The sequence below is a fragment of the Sander lucioperca genome, chromosome 15 (genome assembly GCF_008315115.2).
Source record: "Sander lucioperca isolate FBNREF2018 chromosome 15, SLUC_FBN_1.2, whole genome shotgun sequence".
Taxonomy (NCBI): domain Eukaryota; kingdom Metazoa; phylum Chordata; class Actinopteri; order Perciformes; family Percidae; genus Sander; species Sander lucioperca.
In genome coordinates, this window is record NC_050187.1 from 20,355,084 (window position 1) to 20,378,660 (window position 23,577).

At 40.7% G+C, this 23,577-nt stretch overlaps 1 protein-coding gene across 2 annotated transcripts in view; it reads right to left on the reverse strand.

The window, feature by feature from the left end:
- lzts2a (leucine zipper, putative tumor suppressor 2a) overlaps positions 1–23,275 on the reverse strand; it is a 41,105-nt gene extending 17,830 nt beyond the window's left edge. The window contains exons 1-2 of one of the 2 annotated variants that reach the window (XM_031305833.2): positions 22,979–23,275; positions 4,390–4,502 (exon numbers count right to left, since the gene is read on the reverse strand). The gene's annotated coding sequence lies outside the window, so the exon portion shown is untranslated. Of the gene's footprint in view, positions 1–1,186; positions 1,534–4,389; positions 4,503–22,978 lie in introns of those variants that run through there. The other variant, XM_031305824.2, reaches the window with a different exon arrangement.
- Between the last annotated feature and the right edge of the window lie 302 nt (positions 23,276–23,577).

Sequence of the window (23,577 nt, forward strand, 5' to 3'; positions counted from 1 at the left end):
GTTTGCGTCTCGACACCTGCCCATTTACAGCCGCTAGGTTTATGGAGTGAAACGTCACTCCTTTTAACTCTGCCAAAATCCAGTCAGCAAATCAAACCTCAAAATGACACGGTCAAACAGACAGCTACTACAAAGAGTAGAGTGAATGGACGGCCTTCTAACTGCTCTGACTATAAACATATCTGCTGAAACATCACTCTTGGGCCAAAACAAACTTGATGAGAAACTACAATATGTGGCCCAGGGCACATGAGGAGTCTTGTAATTACACGCATAGGGAAGACAGAAGAGAAACAACTGCGGCCTGAGTCTCCTAAAGTGCTTTGTCATCAAAAGAAACATATATGTTTTGTACGGGTCACAATTCTAAGATGCAGCCTAATTGTCTGCTCTGGTAGAGACATATCTGCTGCCTCATGCTCTTTCTTATCTTGACTGTAAGGGTGTGCAGACAGATTGAATAACAACACCACCCTCCTCCTCTTTCCTATTACTCCTCCAGGCCAACTGTTCAGAGGGTGGGACAGCTGAAATTTCAAATCAATACCCCAACAGTCTGTAATGAGCAGATTACCCAGGGTTGGGATTAGAAAACCATCAAAAACTCATCATCCCACCTCAACAAATCCAAGCTACCGGGTCTGTTTGCCCTGGCTTGTTCAGACCAAAAGTCTCCAGGGTCATTTAGAACAGCTACAGTCCTAACAACTTTAGAAAACTAATTTCAAGCTAACACCAGTCAGCTGACTCTGAAGCATCCAGCTGCCTTCACTCTTTGACAAAATGACAGGAAACCAAGTTTTCCAGGGATCATTATTTGACCAGTTAGATCTCAGTTTATCCAGATTTTAGAAGACATCACCAACTTTTTTGCCTTCACTGACATTCCAATCCTGTTAAAATCAGTGTTTGTGTTTGAATGGGCCTGCCAAGCAACTTTTGTCTCAAACTCTTTCCATTACAAACCTTCCATTATTGGCATTTTCCACAATGGACACCCTCTTAAGTGGCTTCACACTGATTCAAGGTGCTCATGAAAACAACGTTTCCGCAAATTTGTCTTCAAGTAAACCAAGCCAAAGTGGGATAAAGGGCAGGGTAAAGAGAGCCTGAGTTTGGAGAATTAAAGACACACACACTTATGCGGACACATGCATAAACACACACACTCTTTCTCCACACTCACCCCAGTGAGAGCCCTGCATCGCTGCCTCCACTTGTCTCCGTCTCTCTTGGAAAAAATAAAATAAAAGTAATAATCACTCCAGCCTCTGCTGGCTCAGATTTTCCCAGTCTCTTCTTCCTTTTCTTCGTCGTCTACCTCTTCTTTACAACACTCCAGCTTCCTGCCGTTGCCTTTGCAGCGCGCCAGGACTTCATATCCCGACACGAGGACTTTCAAATGGAAGCCCCCTTATTTTCCTGTCCTCTCCTCCTCCTCTCTCTCTCTCTCCTCACTTTTCTCCACTGTTCCTCTTCTCAGCTTTCCTGCTGTCTGCCTTAGCACCGCCTTCCCCTCCTCCTCATTTCTTCCTCCCCTCTCTCACTTTTGTCTGCCAGCCCCCCTGCCTCTAGTTCCCCTCTTTTAACACACAGACTACTCTCCTCTGTCTCTCTCTCCTCCCCCTTCTCTTTCACACACTCTGCATCAACACAATCCTGCGTGAAAGTGAACATTTTTAGAAATGTTATCGACTATTTCTGTTTGGTGTGTGTGTGTGTGTGTGTGTGTGTGTGTGTGTGTGTGTGTGTGTAAGTTGGATGGCCCACAGGCATTCAGGGGAACACCCCCTCTTACCCCATTGTTCTGCATCTACCCTTTGGCTAAATAACAGTGCAGTTATCAAACAACATCGACTATATCAAGAGCTGTAGCCGCTACAGAGGGAGGGAGGGGGTCAATTCCCTCAGATGGGGGTAAATTACATAACATGTTTCTGCTCATCTTTGTGCCTGCACACACCACACGCTCTATCGTGCTGAGTATTATTCGGCAGGTAACAGGAAGCATTAAATGCCTGAGTGGAAAGGGATTGAAAATGTTTTGCTTGTTTTTTGTGGTGTTTGGAAGTGAAATTGAAAGGGTGATGGTGGAAAGAAAATTATGCGCGCAGTGAAATGAGGCATACTTTGGCTATATCAGGGCTGCAACTAGAGTATTTTCATTATCAATTAATCTGTTGATTATACATCATTCTATTTTGTTTTGGCTTGTGACACCTTCAGTTTAAGCTACATCTACTTGTGACCTCTCATCATTATGGCCTCAGTAAAGAGTTTTTACTTCTCAGGATATTTCTCTTAAAAAAACAGCTTAAGGAGGTAAAAGTATCTAGTATTTCAAAAGAAAAAAGCTAAAATAAGACAGACATGACCTCTTAGATTTATCTTGAAACGTGGTGGGCAACCAATGCACTAGTTAGTGTCAGTAAAAAGTGAAAAATGCTTATCACAAGTTCCCAGAGCCCAAGGTGATGTCTTAGAATTTCTTGTTTCACCTGACCTATGGTATAAAACCCAAGGACATTAAATTAAAAATTATATAAAACAAAAAAAGCAGCAAATCCTCACATTTTTTTAAGCTTGAAACACCACATTTTTGGCGATGGCAATGTAGGACTGTTAAATGTCAGTCCACCACTTTGACTGAAAACTCCAGACTGAAATATCTCAACAACTATTTGAAGGACAACTATTTGGTAATCCTCTGACTTTTCATTTAGTGCCATCATAAGGTCAAATTTTCAATTTATGCCAATACTTTAATTTTGCAGGTATTTACATAAACCAAGGCATTCCCATCAGCCTCAGCTGTGCTTTGTGTTTTGTGCTAATTAGCTAATGTTATCATGCTAACACACTAAACTAACTAAAGTTTATTGTTGTATGCTTCCATGGAAAACCAGTAGGAGGACTGAGTAATGCTGGAGGAGAAGTGATAGTGTGTGTGTGTGTGTGTGTATGTGTATGTGTATGTGTATGTGTGTGTGTGTGTGTGTGTGTGTGTGTGTGTGTGTGTGTGTGTGTCTTCTCTCTCTCTTTATTGGAACTGCCCTGTACCTCCCTCTGAGTCCCACAGTAACAAGTGAGAAGAGAGTTCACTTCTGTTCTCTGACTTGGCACTTCACTGCCATTAACACAGCCCACCTCTCTATGCTGAAAATACAGCACCAGAGAGCTTTTGAGTCTTTTTTGCATGTGACAGTGAGTGAGTGAGTGAGTGAGTTTGTGTCAGCAAGAGTTTATGTCAGCCTCCAAACCAACAATAGAAACTCACAAACTTCATAGTTCATCCGTTCAGTGTGACACATTAAACCCTCACATGAGTCCACACAGAGCAGTAGGCTGAACGTGACGTTAAAGAAAAGTAGGAAGAGAAGTTTAAACTTGTTTATTAAGTGGACTTTTAGAGGAATGAAACATACCACACAACAAAACAAACAAATGTGCAAGCCAAGAAACAAGGTAATAAGTAGGACTTAGGAGTCTTTTGTCTTTAAAAGTGACCTTGCCTAAGCAGCTGGTCAGTATCGTTGAGGGACCACTAATGAAGGAAGGGGACAGCTGGGCTGGGACAGGCTGAGCTGGACTGGAGGAAAGACAGAGAGCTGAGGATACAGCAGATCTGTAATGGAGACGGTGGAAAGAAGAGAGGAAGACAGCTGCTGCTGTGTGGACCATACATTTTTATCCCCCCACATATCTCACAAACACTGCCCTTTACTGCGAGGCCTTGAGTTGATAGAAATGATAAGGAGCTAATGTCAGGACTCAGTGTTGTGTGACTGCTCGTGGCCCAAAAACAAACAAAAACATTGTTGTAGCTATCCAATTTAGATTGACACAAATTAGTTTAGAGGAGGCTTTGTGAAAGAGAAAATTACATTTGTGGCAGCAGTAAACAGACAAACACACCTTCCCTGACTTCTTCGAGGTATTGCTGTCGCCCGGCTGCCGTATGGAACAAAACAGGCTCAGCCACAAATTCCTGACCCCTTGACCCCCTCATCTCCTCCTCCTCTAAATCCTCCTCCCCCTGTGTCACACACTCTAACTGCCATCCATCTCTAAACACAAACCCTAAATGGACACTTCAAAGATGGAGGTCAAGACCCCCATTTCCATAAATGTGTATGCATGTCTGTGTGACAAAGTGACCACAGCGGGTCACTCCAAACTGAGCCCATACCAAGAAGTCATACCATTGATCAATGTCCCCAGCGCTCCCAGACAGGAGAGAAAATGACAAACACCAAAAGGGAGGGAGAGAAAGAACAAGTGGCATAGGAGGATTGGGGGACGCTTGAGTCAGCAAATACTGAAGGTCAACATTGTCAGAGAAGGGTTTTGTCTGCAGAGGGTGTTTTATTTTTGTGTGTGGTTCTTTACCTCAGAGTGTCGCCCAGCGTACTCCGCCTGAAGGTCTGGGGGACACAGGGAAGTAGCAGTGAGCTCTCATCCCAGGACCTCACTCCTCTCTGTGCCTCCTCCTGCACTCTGGCCTGAGGGAAAACACACAGCGTTAATGTTAACCTGTTGACTCAATATTACACTAATGTTTGCAGGATTTACCTTGTATTAAACCTGCAATACGTTTTTGGCCACTCGTGGGCAACAGGAACACAGCACTGACATACAGTATCATCACCTTTTAAGTTGGCATGGCAAACTTTACTTTATTTATACATTCAGCAGTTAAAGAGCAACATTAGTATCCGTTTGGAGTCGTGATTGTGTCCACCTGATGAATGTAAGTCCAATATTCTCTCCCTTAAAGCTCTAATTTTAGTCTCCACCAACTCCTAAGGAAAATATCTGGCCTATTAGCTGCTAAATGCTCCACTATGTTCTATGCGTCTGTGCTGAGGTGCTGGGCAGGTAGTGTACAGTGTGTTTTTAGAGCTTTTTCATTGAAAAATGCTGCATGCTGCAGCCGAAAACAACACAGAGTGGTGAGAGTGAACCAAAACAGTAATGTTGTGGGCCGCACAGTTAAACAATGAGCTGAAACTTTTAACTATTAAGCTCCATAATGCCGAGGGGAGCTGCAGAGTCGAGTGATAATTCTCAAGTGACTCCTTTTGAATTATCAGTTACTTAATTAACTGAAGTTAATTACATTGTTATTATTGTTATAAAATAACAGCTTTAGATATTAGGGGGCAGCATTGTGCAAGTAATACATTTAGAAGTCTATCTGAAGTGTGACTATAAGTCAGATCCATATCTTTGTAAAACCAACCTCTGAACAAGCACCCACATGCAAATGAAAAATACAACCAAATAAACCAAGCATCTCATAATGAAATAATAATGAAATAAAGTGTGGAGAATGAACAATTTCACTGACTCATAAAAAGTGTATAAGAGAAAAAAGAGGGAGGAAATAATAAAAGAACAGGAGCTAAAAAGGCAGTAGAGCTTAGTGATATATTGATTTTGGTTAGGTTATATCCTGAATTAGTGTTTCCTGGTTTTATGGGCTGCATAAGAGTTAATCAAAACAAACCTCTGAACTTATCTGACTTCAGAGTTAAATAAGCCATGATAAATATCAGTATAGTAACTGTAGTGCCAAGCTATTTTGTCTAAAAAGCCTTGTGAAGTTTGATTTTGTCAGTATTACCACCCCCTGGTGTTCAATAACAGAAAACTTCTTCCATTTGTATACTGAAGGGTTTTATCTTCTTTTCCCAAAAATGCTAATTAGCCCTATTTCATTTATGTTTTTTTATCTTCTGATCTCACCACTTCTTATTCTTTGCTTCCTCCCACCACCTCTCTACTTTCTACACAAGCAGCTGATGAGGTAATCAGTCAGCTTGTTGCAGTCTGATAAGTGATATGATACAACTATTGATTTTGGCCCCTGTGTCCACATGCAGGGGTCATTCCTGAGCCTCGGAGCTGCTTTTGAGAACCACAAACAGATGCTGACTGGGCTCCTTATGAAATCATGTGCTGGTCCGTCAACAGAAAATCTAACAAACTTGTATATGGATTTCCATTAAATCTGGAGGTTAGTAAGGCTTAAGGCCAAGGTACGACTGATTAAAGTGGCAATCAGAATCTGGGATTCCTGCCATTAGATGATTATTATGTTTCAGCCATTTGAGGCCGGATTTGATGGCCACGTGCCTTGTAGTTGTCATTGTGAACACCAGTGAGACACAGCCTGATCATCTGCAGCTGAGCATCAGTCTGTCCTAACAGGGAGCCCCCAGGAGGACAAATGGTCAAGGTCTTCCCTGAGGGACACAGGGGATTAGTGAGATAACAGAGTGGGGGTTTATTCAGATTTCCCACCCACCTTTAAGTCATTTGTCTTGGTAATACATACAACTTCACAGATATGATAGTGATAGAGCGTGTGAGGCCGTAGACAATGTGCTTTGAGCTAAATGCTAACGTCAGCATGCCAACATGCTAATGTTAAGCAGGCAAAATGTTCACCATAGTCACTATCTTAGTTTAATGTGTTAGCATGCTAACATTTGCTAATCTTGACCCAATGATGGCACTAGATGAGTTAATGGATCATCAAAATTATTATAAAAGGGAACATGCATGTTTTAACCAAATTTCATCACAATCCTTACAATAGTTTTCCTCAAAACCAAAAATGTCAACATCTTGGTGGCGCTACAGGAAGTCAGGGGATCACCAAAGTCACTAGGATTCATCCTCTGAATGTATGTACAAAATTGAATGGAAATCCATTTGCTAGTTGTTGAGATATTTCAGTCTGGACCAAAGTAATTAACTGATCGACCGACATTGCCATCTCTACAACCATGCTGCTAGTGTTTCTATAGATCAAGGACAGATTTATAGAAACAGTAATTTGTGAATAGGCACCTATACTGTACTGGGTGCACGCACACACACACACACACACACACACACACACACACACACACACACACACACACACACACACACACAATTATCTTGTCATTTTCATAAAACCCACTTCAAGGTCAAAAGACATGACGTGATGCTGTAATTATTTCTGCAGGGCTTGGAGTTCTCTCTCTCTCTCTCTCTCTCTCTCTCACACACACACACACACACACACACACACACACACACACACACACACACACACACACTAATCAGTATATGACATCTCACCCTGTATGATAGACTGATGTGAACCAGATTAGATAGAGATTAATAATCCTTTAGATCACTGGTAGATAGATTACATCGCTATAGCAGCATATGTCCTCACCACAGGGACCACACTTAATGTAAGTACAATGACACAATGATTCAGGGTGCTAAGTATTAAATTCAGCTGAAGGTGTTATTAAGGTTATGCAGCGTGTGTGCTTTGGGTTCACTTTGGTAATCACAGTGCTTCTAACGTTACATGTGTTGGGTCACTCCAGGTCTTTACTGTGTTTCAATGCTGTACTGATGAGGGAGGAGTAAAGGAGGGTGAAGGAGAAAGTAGCTGCTGTCACACAAAAGGCGTGGCTGAGTCTGTGCCAAGGTCTTGCAAAACGAAACAAGAGAGAGAAGAGTTCAGCTCAGCCTTGAAAGATTGACCAACACATGAACACAAGTATTAGACGTATCTAGGGGTGGGTAACAGGGACAGGATCTCAGTATATTAGTATATGTCACTATATGTTGCAATATCAATATATTGTATGTGTTATAGTACATTGTGCTGCAACTAACCATTATTTTCTTTTTTGATTCATCTGACAGTTATTTACTTGATTAATCGACTCATTGTTTTATCATTTTGTTTATAAAAAGTCAATAAATAATGAAAAATACCCTTCACAGTTTTCCGGAGTCCAAGGTGTAATCTTCAGATGTCTTGTTTTGTCAGACCAACGGTCCAAAAGCCACACATTTACAATTATATAAAACAAGCAGTGAATCCTCACATTTGAGCAACTGGAACAAAGAAACGTTTGCTATTTTTCCTTTAAATAATCAAAAAAAAAACGGTATATCAATTATCAAATAGTCTAAATAATTAGGAATTTATTTTCTATTGACTAATTAATTGATTAATCAACTAATTGCTTTAGCTCTAAAAAATAACCAGACAGGAATATATGTTTTTGGCCAATCCAGTGAATTACATCCCACATAAATCACAATACTTCATTCCATTGGTGCAAAAACTTGGTAAATGCAATATTGCCATAAAGAAATTATTCTCAGTAATTTGCAACATAGAACTGAAACTATTAAGCAATGAATTGATTGACAGAAAATCATCGTTTCTGTCATATTTTCAAGCAAAAATGTCAAAAATTCTCTGTTTACACCTACAAGTGTTTCTTTAGGTGTCATTGTAAACTTAATATTGGGGGTTTCGGAATGACAAAACACGCAATCTGAAGAAGTGAAGCTGACTTCTGATTGGCATTTTGCACTATTTTCTGATATTTTATAAACCAAAACATGAATCAATAATCAAGACAATAATCACCAATTGAGCTGATAATAAAAACAATGGGAAGTTGCAGCCCTAGCCTGATACAACCAGAGGTATTAAAGTGATAGCTACCTCGGTGTAAACATCTCAGTATCACAGTATATCTTCATATTGCTCACCCCCAGACACATCTATTAAATAATGGAGCTAACAAGTCAACAGCACAGTTTCTACACCAGAAGAGAATCAATGGAAATAGTAAAACACTTTCTAAGAATAGAGCAGTCAGGCAATGCAATTTCTATGTATCTATCTTTCCATTTTCGCTGTCATTAACCGAACACTCGTATTGTACTCTGCGCCTGGCACTTTTCTGGCTGCCGCTGTCGCTTTTTTCCAAGAAAGTGGAAAGCTGCTTTGTTGCCATAATATGCCCTGTGTGATGCTTGGCCCATTTTCCAGCCTGCTTTCATTGTGTAAGCACACATACACTACATAAAACATGATTTGCTGCTTCAATTTCTGACTTTTATTCAGCAGGGATTTGGTGGCAGACAACATCAGAGCCATGAAAAGCAGAGCAGAGCAGCAGCGAAATGCAAACTCTCCCTCTGATCCACTGAGCGAGGGAGGGAAAGAGAGATAGAGATGGATAGTTGGCTACGTTACAGAGAACACGGTTTAATCACTGACCTCTACTCTTACAACTGAAGACAAATGGCCATGATTAATGAGGGCCATTCATCTTATAGGTTACAGAGAAAAAAACACAATGGCAACTGCATTTGCACATGCTGCTCTGATAAATCTATCTGCTGTATATATTAAACTGCAGTCCTGTTAGTTTGCACTTCACTTCTGATCAAGGAGCTCAGGTCACCCTCGTGTAGATCCAGCATTGTTCACTAGAGGGCAGCTTGTCGAAGTCTGGCTTTTCTCAAAAACTGATTTGACATTCAAACCTCAGGGAAACACTGTTGTTACAACCATTAATAGAAAACACATGTATTGTTTCAATGCATCCTGTACAAAACTGGGCCCTCCAGCTTTATTTTAATTAATTCCTTAAAACATCTCTTCCACTTGTATCCAGCGATGTCCACCTACACTGAAGAAGAAAAGCATGAACTGAGACCAGTGGTAGAAGAAGTACTGTGATCCTTTACTTAATTTAAAGTACCTATATGATAATGTCAAAGTACAGAAGTATTGCCAGTAAATGTACTTGTTCTGCAGAACATGAATACATATACATTATAAGACTGTTAATACTGTCAATATGTAAGCAGCATGTGCTGGTTGAGGTAAAGCTAGTTTATCTTAATCTGAGGGGCCGAGAGATGATGAATAAGGATTGGAAAGTAGGCCTGCACGATAAATCGTTATAAAATCGCGATCTCCATTCACCCCTGTTCGCGATTTAATTTTTAAATGACTTCGATTTTTTTTTTCTCTCCTTCAATTCATTTATTGAAAGCATTTGACATTGACATGTTTTATTTATGTAAAAACATGTTCATGGAGTTCAGATAGAGCCTGTATCAGGGCCATATTTAGTTCAATGTGTTATATGTCACTATTTTTGGTAGCCTACTGTACTTAAATGGCCAGTATGTACTTTATTTTCTTTATTCATTGAAGCCTCTATGTTTACAGGCTTGTGGTGATGTGCAATGTGCTATAGGTGCCAAAAGAATCTATATTTGGTACTGCCAATTTGTTTTGTTTTGTCATGGTTCATGTGTGCAATAAACATTACACTTCGTGAGAAAAAAATTGTGGCAGAGAATCGTGATCAATTCTAAGCTAAAAAATCGTGATTCATATTTTTCCCCGAATCGTGCAGGCCTATTAGAAAGATAAAAACTTTCTAATTAAGTTTTGCTTCACAAATATGTGTCCATTTGCTTTACTTTTCTCTAACCTTTATTTTTATTGTGGGCCTTGAACTGTTACTTAAAGGAAACTAATCGAGAAGTTTAGAGGGGAAATCACTCTTAGCCATCTTAACATCTTGTAACAAGAGACAACTAGACTTACTTTACTTACTAAACTTTAATCTTAAAAAATGTGTTGTATTTTATAAACCCATCATGTGTTTGTTTTTTTATGTGGAATCTTAATCTCCAGAGCAAAAGTACAATATATGCTTCTAAAATGTAGAGTAGTAGAAGCATTAAGGAACATAAAGTAGATACTCATAATACCTCAAAATTATATTTACTCAAGTACAGCACTTGAGTAACTGTTACTTTCCACCTCTGCAAGAGGAGAATTACCTCATCAAGTACTCCGTGAAGTGAAATGGCTAATTGATACACTCCTCCTCTAACTCTCCTTTCTCTACCCCCTTCTCCACCCTGTAATGTCCTCTAAGATTTCAGATCTGAAGTCCTCAGTGGCCAGATTAGATGAGATGACATGAGATCAGGGCAGCAGCAGCAGCAGCAGCAGCAGCAGCAGCAGGTCAAATCTATCTCTGTAACCGATCTTAAGAGCACCAGCTTATGCTCGGCCACAGCCACACACAATTAACCTCTCTCTGTGAAAATCTTACTATAAAAAAAGGATGATGTTGCATGTTCCCAGATAGCTGATAACTAATGAGGGTCTTCTGTGGGGAAACGGTGAGACATGGGCAGGAGTAGCAAAAGCTGACTGCACAGAAGAAATAAAGAGAGCAGGAAGAAATTAACAAAAGGAAAAAAAAAAAAAAAATGTAGAAAGTTTTCATTTGCCTTCTCAGCGCTTCAACTACAGCCAGAGCCAAAAGCTTTGTCTTGGCTTTTGTCTGTCTCCAGCTCTATCAGCCTGCCGCTGTTGTAACAATTTGTCTGTCTAGAGGATGCAAATCATCTCCTTTTTATTCACACAGTTTGTCTCCTCTCATGATATTATGTCTCCCTGTCTTTAGCTTTTCCTCTATTATGTCAAATACATTTCTCAGCTAAAGGAGCAGGAACATACAGTAGTGTGCGTGGGGAAGTTAAGGGGGTAAATATTTCATGGAAACACACTGTCAGCATCTGGCTGCACTTTAACTGTGCATTATACCTAAATGCAGAGAAAGTTGAAATGAGACAAACAGCATGAGAGCTGCTGCTGTCACGCTTCACGCGGGCTACAGAAAAGTGAAAGATTTCCATCTCGATCATGTTTCGCCATCTATGACTAACGCAGCAGGGTGGTTTGTGCTGTCACAAGAACACAAGGAAACCACTCTGATGGTGCATATGTAGTTCACCGACGAGTGGTGGAAGTACTCAAATGTAAAAGTACCAATACAACAATGTAAGTCCATTACAAGTAAAAGGCCTGCATTCAAAATCCTTTCCAATAAAAGTAAGTAGATTTAGTGTCATACTGTTATATACTGTAACATTATTTTATCTTATCTTATTGTTTGTGCTGCATTAATGTTTAAGCAGCAATGAAACATCTTAGAAGTTTAGAGGGGAAATGTCTCTTTGATGGAACTCACAGACAAATTACAAGACGAGACTTAAGATACTTTTTTGTTATTCATTATATGAGCATATCGTACAGTTTATTTATGTAAAATCTACCAGATGAGCCAGATAAATGTAGTGCAGTACGACTACAATATTTCCTTCTGAAATGTAGTGGAGCAGAAGTATCAAGTGGCAGAAAATGGAAGTTAGTACAAGTTCCTCAAAAATGTACTTAAGTACAATACTTAAGTAAATGTAGTAACCTTCCACTCTGTACAACAGCAGAGAGAAAACTTTTTTCTACAAGACTAAGATCAGTAACCAACAACAGAGTGAAGAAAGAAAGCACCAGATTAAGTTCGAGACACGAGAACAAGGAAAATCTAATGCTATTATTTATCTCAAGCCTTGAGATGATTTCCATTCTTGCCTCTATGTGCTATACTACATGGTGGTAGTGAAAAAAATGATATTGTCTGTCTCTCTGCAGACATCTGCACATGTGCATGTTGTGAATACTTGCGTCTATGTGTGCTCATGAATGTGTGTCTGTACTGTATATGTGTCCCCTGTGCCACGACCACAGTAAGTGTGTTATTGGAGCAGGGTGAGCCGGGGGCAGAAACAGCAGAAACAAACGAGGTCCTGTGCAACCCCGAGACTGTTCCATGAATCATCCAGGAAGTTATACAGTAGCTGGCCAGTCCTCGCAGCCTTCAGCTCACAGTTAATAACTTCCAATGCAAAGTTTCCTATACTGGGCTGATTAAAAAAAATCAATTTAGTTTTAGCTTTATTCCCCCTAAGAAACCCAAATAAATATAAATGGCCAGTGGTTAGAGTTCATGTTTGTGACTTAACGGAAGAAAATTTGAGCTGTTTTTGTGTTATAGAGCCAAATCTGGGACCCAACAAGCGTGAAAATGAAACCAAAATTACCCTGAGCCAGCAGTGCTATGGTAAATACCCAATAAAAAAAGAAACATAAAAAACCTATTTGCAGAAACACAGAACACCTTCTGAATTTAGTTTAAAACAGGAGCTATTTCTTCTGCCTGATCAATTAGATGTACAGTAAGTGTGTGTATGTGTGTGTGTGTGTGTGTGTGTGTGTGTGTGTGTGTGTGTGTGTGTGTTTGCCTGCAGCAGGTACAATAAACAAGTGCATTGATGTCATATCCAAGTTGGCCAAAAGGGAACCCCACAGTTCGATGTAGTTGAGGGAACACGTTTCTCTCCCTGAAACGCATGCACTCACCTGCACGTGTGCTTGTAGCTGTGTGTATGTGAGAGGACAAAAAAAACCCAAAGAGAACATATATGCAAATCCGATCAAAGGACTCGGGAGATGGTGGAAGGTTATTTTATTCCTAAGATTAAGCAGTAAAATTAGAGAGAAGACGTTAGGTTTGGCGTGTACTTTGCGTTGGATTTTGTGTGTGTTTTAATTTGAACCCATCACTGAGTGGCATGCAATTACACCCACATTTCACAGCATATTTATATCAGACACTGTTCGACTGTAAACTGTAGCTCTAACTTAGTGCCTTACACACACACACACACACACACACACACACACACACACACACACACACACACACACACACACAAACACACCGTCTGATCCGTCGAGTTGTCATTTTCTTTTGCTCAGGGGCAAAGGTCAGCATACACACGTTTTCATGACACCCTCAGGGTATATAGACATACTGTATACGTGTGTTTGTGTGTGTATATAGAGCTAATGGAGACTGACATGAGGACTGACATGGATGCTGAGCAGTTCTACGCCGGGCAATGCGGTCTAACCCAACAGCAGGGATAAACTATAAATAGACTATCTCATTCATCCCCAAAACTCCCCCATCCCCCCTTTTCTCCTGTTTCCTCTTTTCCTTTCGCTTTATCTGCAGACCTTTTATAACATTTGCTGTGCTTTCTATTTCCTCCACCAACTACATGTTTCTTCCCTGCATCGCCTTGTCGATTCCTAATTTTTCATCATCTCCCCAAATCCCCATTTTCAGTCACCTACTGTCTTTTGTTCGAGGATTTTTAGTCCCAAAGAGAAGAAGAGCTAAAAACAAAGAAATATATCCAAAATACTGGAATAACAAATAGGTCAACACCAATCTTTTGATCTCAGAAGAGAGAGGGAAAGTGTGTGGGATGGGGAAAAGGAGGAGTAGAGCTAGTTAAGAGTGGAGATAGGGGGAGACAGTTATGTAAGCAAGGCTAATCCCCTCCCAACCCTGCATAGTAAATAAGATAGGATGACAATGGCATCATTTCATCTGTTTATCTCTGTATCCGCCATCGCTACCACTCCAAACCGCTCTGTCTTCACCTTAATCTATTTGTTTGATCTTTGGCAGCAGACAAGAGCTGCGTTTTAAACTCCACAAACTAGCAAATCCTGGTCTGCTAACACTTCATTATATCATCAACGATAACATCTGATTTTTGAAATCTCTCTCAAAGTGAGAAAGGAATTGGACATATTCCTGTTAACAAACTCAACTGACAGCAACTATAAATATTCCACATCTTGTTTGTTATCAGATGCCAGGCATTGGTTTTCTAAAAGTGGAGCTACAGAAACAACATGATTATTGTTAATGATATACTGAATTTTTTAGACTTGGACTCATAAAACTCCCATCATCACATGACCCTCACCCCTCCAGTCCTTCTCTTCTCAACTCTAAGCCGACATTCTGACCTCTCCCAGTCCCATCACACTCTCCCACCCAGACACTAATCTGTAGAGGTACCTTTGGTTTACAAAGGTCAACAAGGCCAGCAGAGTGAGTTTGCATTAGGTATTTCGGCACACAACTATTGATTGAATCCTCTCACAAGGAAAGATAAGACATTACATAGCATGTTAATGGTTTCAGTTTAAAATGACCTATTCTGTACTTTGTGTTTAGTGCTTAGCATGCTGACATTAGCATTTAGCTTAAAGCAACGCTGCCTAGTACAGCCTAACAGAGCCGCTTACTTTGAGATTCATTTAGGCTCTTCAGAAACCTATGGGTGACATCAGAGAGACTATGGTTTCACCCTAACCCTGCCCCAGCATCACTGATGAGTGTGGTTAGTGAGCACCTGTAACCACGTGCAACAGTGATGTCACGGTGCACAGACAACATGAACACTTCGACATCACCGCAGCACTGTGAGAAGGGGATGTTACTCAATAAAGACAACATAAACACATAACACAAAGAAACATAATTTTACAAAATCCCTTAATTATGGTTCTATAAGCATAGATATGTACAGTAGCGGATATTTACAGATTTTACTATGCACTCTTTCTAAGTTACTATAAACATATCTTTGGCATTTCTGTGCTGCACTTTCTTGTTATTTATCGGATCATTTATGCCAATATATACCTATGAGCTTCAATCACCCGTTAATATTGGCCATCAGTCAAGTTTTATTACCTTCATTAATGGGTTTTAATGAGTTTTTCTACTTTACATTCAGCCATCAATTCTTTAGTTACAGTTAAAATACAACATTGATAAATGGTTATTAGACTTTACATTTTCCTAGAAGGCAGACGGTCAAACTCTCTATATAAGTAAGCTAGACTTTCATTATGAAATTGATTGTGAGACCCCCTCCCTCCACCTCTCCAATCCTCCTGCTCAGACAGGACGCTCCAGTAAACTTTGACCTACTTATGTTTGCCCACAGTCTAGGCCAAGAGGGAGGGGAACCAAGACCCCAAACACTGCAAGCTTCATGCTGATGCAGCCTGTTATGATAATAATATGAATATCAAAGGCTTGTTTAGACAATACATCTTTTGAATGTCAAATCGCAGAGGGAAGCCGAGGGAGGCTTGAGGACGCGTGCAATGTGCAATCACACTGGACTCATTGTTCAGTACATTTTAAACTAAAAAACACGCACGCACGCGCGCACGCGCACACACACACACACACACACACACACACACACACACACACAAAGTATAGCTCATGCTGAGGCTTTGATTTCACTTTTCTGCTGATCAAACGCCATCTTTTTATCCGCACTGTGTCTCTCTTTTCCAAGAAATCTCACTCAACAGATGGACACAATCCTCCATAACCAATTCTCTGCAGGATAATGCAGAGCAGACAAAGACATGGCAACACAAAAGCAGACAACACCTCCATGATTCAGCTCTGTCAGTGTGAGCCCAAGACCCAGTGAAACTGATACAAAACCAGAGACTGCATCACTTCATAAACTGCAACTATGTTCAAAATCTGCCAAATGTTTCATAAACGCAGGACGAATTCCAGGCCAGCTGAGTCCTGGCAATCCATGTATGATGGGACCGCTGAGGGATGAGGGCTGTCTCGGATGAGAGGGTGGTGGGAGTTATGTTACCGCGGCTGGGACTGCATCCCAGAGGTTCCCAGAAGAATTCTGGGAACATTGGAGCCCAACATGTGTGTAAGAGAATGGAAGTAAGAGATGGAGGGATGGACGTTTGGGGAGGAGACATCTGTCAGCAATTAAAAAGTAGGGATCAATCACCACTGAGAGTACAGTATGCAGAGATACACTAGGGTCACGATGTAAACTCTCTCATGGTTAAACCCCACCCCGTCTCCCTCTCCTCTCCGCTTCCACGAGACAAGCCGACCACAATTTATCCAAGCTAGTCAGCTGATGCGGGAAGGGGGAGGGGCCGCCGTTGGTACGCATTCTGCCGAGGGGTCATCTGGCAGACGCATCCTCCGAGCTGGCTTCACTTCGCTGAGCAAAACACACACACACACACACACACACACACACACACACACACACACACACACACACACACACACACATAAAGAGGCAGAAGCTGGCCAAGAGGGTGGGTCTGATCTATAAATCAGAAACATGTCCAAACAACTGGGTGTCAACAGATCTTTGCTTATGTTATTAGCTCATAGGTGTCCCGCTGCAACATGCTGAAAAACTCACTGATTCGATTCTGCTGAGGTAGTTGTTTTAGACATGGCCTATGAACAACTGTGTAGTGTTTGGAAAGACAAAATCATATCTGAGAGGATCCTGAGTAAATTACAGCTAAACCACAGTAGCAGGGGGCAGATGAGCTTTTAAACCGGATCAATAATTCATGTTTTGCTTCCTCTTGCTGGAACAAATCAGGTTTCCAATAGAGGCAAATCAACAAACAGCTTAATCAATGGCTTTCTCACTTGTACAGTAAGCAGGGCATTGTTAGTCATGTAAAGAGTCCAACTCTGATAGATTTGTTCAGATTTCAAACTAGAATAAGAAAATGTCTCTTAACTCACAAAGAATGGGTTTTCTCACAGAGACAAGATTGCTACCAATAAAAACATCTTATTGTTGCAACTGCAGGTCGTATCCCGACCTCCTAAAACCATTTATCTGTTACCAGGCAAAGTGCCTCGATTCTGGACCTAATACTGGTGTCATCCATCAATCTTGTGTCGTGTGTATCTGTGTGTGCGTGCGTGTGGTCTGCTGTTTCAGCACTGGCCATTTCGGTCCTCATACATCAACCTACTGACAGCAGTGAAGTGACGCTTTGTGACATATGAGGCCACTTTACCTTCTCCTTAGAAAGAGAGAGGGAGAAAGGCTAGGCAGTGCTCAAATGGATGAAAACTGGTTCCATGTGCAGTGATGGTACTTATACTGTATACTTTGCACACAGTACAGCTGGCGTATTTGTATACTGCAAAGGTTGATAACTACTTACATAATCACTGTGAATTTTGCTGCATTGTAACATCTTAAAACTGCAATTTCAGCGTGTAATAGAAGTTTCTCTACAGTATCTTTAGGGTAAAGTGAACGAATACATGAGTGTTGAGTAAACACACTTTGATTGGCCTACTAATGGAAGTTTGGAGCAGTTGGCAGACTTCAGCACTCCTGGTTCTAATATGATCTGTGCCAGAGCTCTGCCCACTAATGTCCATTACACACAGACTTACTCCACTCTGCATTGATTCTGTCTTTTCTTACAGACTGTAAAGGCTTTCAGAGCTAATCTCCGCCTGCCATCTCAGCTATCAGATTCCAACAGCAATTTAATTGACCTGCAATCTACTTACGCAAAGAAAACACATTTTGAGTCTCCTTTCATGTTGAAAAGGGTTCTGCACAAGCATGATAATAGACAGGCAGTGTGCAAGTCCATGGAGCATGTAATGGCTGCTTTTGGGTGTTTTTAAATCTGTAAAAAAGTCAAAGGGGGTAATGACAGGCTGAGACTGAAGACAGCTTGACGATGATAGGATTGGTCCACCCGAGTCTGTACAGCCACACCTTGGGGCTGATGAATAGGCAGGGCAGAAGTCTGTATGGAGTTCCTGTGGCTCCATATTCCTCTTGACTAGTTAGGTGAGACATAATAGCGGCTCTGTGAGGCACAGCAGTGCTTTTAGCTAACTGCTAACATTAGCATGCTACTAGCGCACAATGACCATGCTGATGTTTTAGAAGGCATAATGTTGACCATTTCCACCAACTTAGTTAATCATGTTAGTGTAATTGAGTAATTATATTTACTAATTAGCACCTGATGGGAATGTCTTTAGTTTTGCAGGTATTTGCTCAAAATAAAAAGTATGGACACATAAAAATTTTGACCTATGATGGTGCTTGAGGAAAGTTCAGGAGATCACCAAAGTTATTACAATTAATCCTCAGGGTGACATGAATGTCTGCACCATATTTAAAAATATTGCAGTCAGGACAAAAGTGGTGGACTAACAATACCATCCATAGAGCCAGCTTAACTAAAAGGTACAACACTTGATACAGCCTAATTCTTAAACTTAAAATAATTGCAGAAAGAAGCAGTCTTGACCCCCTGTGACCTGGCCTGGCCTCCTGTAGCTTGACAAATGTCATTTAATTGAAGTGATGCAGTCAAGAATTATTTAGATAAATGTGTGAGATTAACAAAGAGCCTAGTAAACCCAAAATAGCTCACCTGGCTTTCATGTCAGACATACAGGGTCAGAAATGCTAAAAATACTCATTTTTATCTGCAAGGCTGTGTTAATTTTTGCAAATAACAAATAATTTAATAAATAGATTAATTCAATAAAAAGGTATTTGCAGTAGAGGATGGCTGCACTGTTTATGCATCCATGTGTTTACAGGAAACAATCACTACACGCCACTTGTTGTTGGGAGTTTTACCCACTGGCCATAACATCTCATCGTACACTGCTACTGTAAAACATTCACACAATTTACTGGGAGTGGATCTATCAATAACTCAAAAGTTCAAAAAATAAACTCTATATTATTGATTTGCAGCAGGCGGGCCTCTTTAAAAGTTATAAACCTATAGTTTAATTGTTTAACTCTTCAGTATTCAGGACCAGACTAAATGCAGCTCTTGTTTAGTGAACCATCAAGGAAGGTCTGACAGTGGAACTAACAAAGATTAAGACATGTTTTAACACTGAGTAAAACAATGATGAAAAAAACAATTTTAAATAATGTTTAATGAACATACTGTATAAAGCTATGAGATAAATGTCTCTGAATGAAGCCTAAATGAGTGTTAAGCATACAGTACAGTGTCTATAATCAAGTTCCATTCAAGTCCAATAAACTCCAATTGGGCTAAAACTAGCAAGATGTGAAAGGAAGCATGTCACTGTAAACAAGGAATGATTGGGGTTTTGTGTCTTCCTCCTGATTCAAAGCTGTAAGTTGGATGTTAACATGAAACCTGCTCTGGAAGCAAATAAATAATGGGAACCAAAATACTCGTACTGCTATTTTGGAGGATCATGTTTATGGCAACAGCTTGTCTCTCCCTAAATAGCGTGGACACCAATTTCACATGAAGAAATTCTAAATGCTAAACTCTGAAATCATTTTAATTGCAAGAGACGATTAATCATTGAAAATAATCAATAGCAGAAATAAAAAGAACCATCTCCTCTTACCCTCCGTCATATCCATGTTGCTTTGTTTATTTCTGGCCACAGTAAACTCTCTGAAATGCAAGTCGACAAAATGCATCTACAAATCAACCACATATGTAGTGTATGCACATTTAAATTAACAACTGACTCACTGTCAACTGTAGAAGTTTGCTAGCTCATCGAGCGCACACTGTGACCTGCATGACAGAAGACAAATCTATCTGCTGGTGTTTCTTTAAGAGTAAAAATGTATAGCTTCAAAATGCTGAATTATAGCAGATGAATTATAGCAGATGCAGATAATTGTTACTCTCTTTTATAAATTGGTCAAAGACTTTGAAAAATAAAACTGTATGAACATTAAAGCAAAGACATTAGTGATGTTGTTGCTACACTTTTAGTCAAGAACGGGTCTTTAAAAGCAGGAAACCAGGCAGCTAATCACCAGACGAGGGTAGTCTGTGTGTGTGTGTGTGTGTGTGTTTGTGCTTTTTAGTTTTGAATGTACTGAACAATGAGTCCGCAGTCAGTGAGTCTGACACTGACAGCTCGTCTGTCCCCTGCTGTGCTCTAGCTCTTGTCCTGTTTTAATGGGCTGACAGCGAGAAACTGACAGAAATCTCAATGACGCTCCCGCTGTTAGACACACCACAGCTGAGGGGAATCACAAGCAAAACTGGATCTCAGCAACAACATTACTTCCACGAACTGTATCTAGAAACAGGGGGGAAACAACTGCACAGGAGACACTGAACTGCAGCATGAAATCAAACAGACCTGCTTGTCTGACATGAAGCTTTAGACATGAAATAGGTTATGGAGAGAAACAAAAGACAACACCGAGAAAACACATCTGTTGAGCTCCTTTGAGTGCATGATTCCCTAAGAGGAGTTTAAGGCTCCTATAGTGCTTCCACAAGACTTTTCACAAGCTCAGTAGAAAATGAAATATATTATAATTCAGCCTCTTTTTTCTTATGCAACAGTTATTTTGTATGTATACATTTGTTTCTGTATTTATTGTTTATTTCATATTAATGTTTAATATGTTTGTTTGTTTATGTATGCACCATTCACCACGGAAAATTCCACATAGGAGTAATTTATTGTGGCATAAACCATTTTATGATCTGATTCTGAAATACACTGAAATACACAAACTTACCTACAGTGGTGTTTAATAAGAGCAGTAGCCTATGTTACATCATGATGGATGACAATGAATTAAACATGCAGACATGCTACTTGCATGCTTTTAATCACATCCACTACTCAACGTCATCGCCGCTGCAGCAATATGAAATGGAAGTATGTTATCATTGTCATTTCAATCCCAGATGGCTGGAGAGGCATTTTGCTAATTGAGCCTCACAGGTGTGGATCAAATTGCTCTCTCTCTCTCTCTCTATCACTTTATTGTGGGATTTTCCTTTACTCGTTATGCAAGAGTGCTCCCGAGTGCACAGATGTGCCCCTTGTGTGCACATTTATGTGCTATTTTCAGATGAGATTATCTAATGAGCAAATTAAGCTGCAAAAGCTGCTGCTACATTTTGAGCAGTAGGTGTGTCTATAATGTTTCCGCGTCTTCAGAGCAAGTACTGTGCATATGTGCATCAGCTGTCATAGTGCCTCTGGCTGTGTTCTAGTTTCGACTCACACATATTTGTTAACTCAATGTAGACATGAATGGAGATGATGGGAGGTCGGATTATTTGACAGTAGAAGCAGAAAGCTGAAGAAAATCTATTTCATAATCAATTTGAAAAGGTAGAGCAGGAGCGCAAAAAGACAAGGAAAACAGTTTCAGGATTACATGCTATCAACAGCACATTGAACCATGACTTTGCTCATGTTATCGCTCGACTGCCTCACACGTCGCCCCCCTCAGGGCTTCTCGTCCTATGAAGGAGCCATGTGATAAAAAGGATCCCTCAGCATCACACCCTCCTCCCTTACCTGCCCCCCTCCACCTCTTCAGCTGTTCAATCCTGATCATCCAACAGCTTGGTTATCACCTCCCACCAAATCCCCCTCTCCCCCTTCTCTCTCTGTATGTGTCCTGCCACCCCCCGTCTGTGCTGTGGTGACAGGGAAGGATGATATGATATGATGTGATATGATGTAGGGTCTCCAAGTGAGGTGGCGTGATGCCTGAACACCAAGTTAACATCTGTGCAGGTGAGGAGGGAGCATGTGTGTGCAGAAAAAAAAGAATCCATGTTTGCAGCGTACATGCATTCATGTGTTGTTTGCATTTAGCTAAAGTCTTAAAGCTGTGACAACATGACGTCTAACCCATCAACCAGCTGCAGGGAGGGTGTTCACCACAGATGAGAAGAAGATGGAGAGCATCTCAGGAATGCTTCAGCATTTATATCTGCTACTGTGGGGATTATTTATGGTCTCATAAGACCCTGGGCGTTTCCAGTTCAACTACTAACTAATCCATATATTAAAGTGGACCTTGAGAACATAAAACAAGTGGTGCTTAGGTCTCTCTCTCTCTCTCTCTCTCTCTCTCTCTCTCTGTGTGACCTTTCCTTTTCATTACATTCCCTTCATCCTCTCTGCTTCTTTCTGAGAATTGACAACAAGAAAAGTGATATGCAAGAGCAGTTGTGTGTGTGTGTGTGTGTGTGTGTGTGTCAGTTGCAAGGGGGCAGCCGAAATCCCATTCACCGAAATAGCCGGATGGAGATAACAGAGCAGTGCTTATTCTCTAGTTTCTCTCCCTCATACCCCTTCTTTCTCTTCACACACTCTCACACACACACACACACACACACACACACACACACACACACACACACACACCATTCAACTGAAACAACTGCACATGTGCTCAAGTACTTTAAACTATCAATTACCAATTAATCATGGAGACTACTGTAAAAAAAAAAAAAATGCACATTCTAACGCTGTACTATCAACTTAGTATCATCAACCTCCATTTTGACACAAATGGCCATAAACCACGCTTGTTTATGGATAATTTTGCACAAATTAGTCAACATCATGAAATGAGTTACTTTTAATTCTTAACTAGATGTATACAAACAGGGTGAGAAGCTTCGAAACAAAGACAATAACTTTATTTAAACCTCCTGTTATAGCACAAAAATGCAGACTGACTCACTAAATCACTGTTGCACGCTGCGTGATCTAACGTTACTCACCTTAAGCAAGATGTTCTTCACAAGCAGACCGTACAGCAATATTTCCTAACATAGTAAATGTGCATGAATCCGGTGTCCTTTTCTGTGCAGGTACAACTTTTCTGAAAACAGCAAGCAGCTTGAAAAATCTCCTCTTCTTTATCTGTAGTTCTTTCTGTAGTTAATGCTCCTTCTCCCACAAACCCGTCCGGGTCCAGCTCGGTAGGGGTAGATCCGCTGCTGCTCCTGCTCAGGCTGAGTGTGTTTGGTACTGTCACCGCCAGAGCCCGGGCTGCAGCTCTGCGGGGCGGGCTGACTCTCTGCTCCAGAAGGGGATCGACTGCTGATCCACAACAGTTAGGTTAGGACCGGGGAATGAAGGGCAGGGGGCGCCGCAAGGGGGTGCTGCGACGACCGATGAAGCAATTTCTCCAGCGGATGTTGATGTAGGCTATTTAATACTTTGTATTTATAATACAGTATTCTTTACCGGTGCAGTGAATCACTGCCAGTAGGACTACTATACTTGAGAGACTGTTAATGATAATTAAATATTGTACAGAGAACAATCAGAAGATAAACAACAGAGCAGTTTGGGACACAGAACTGGTTTTCAGTTT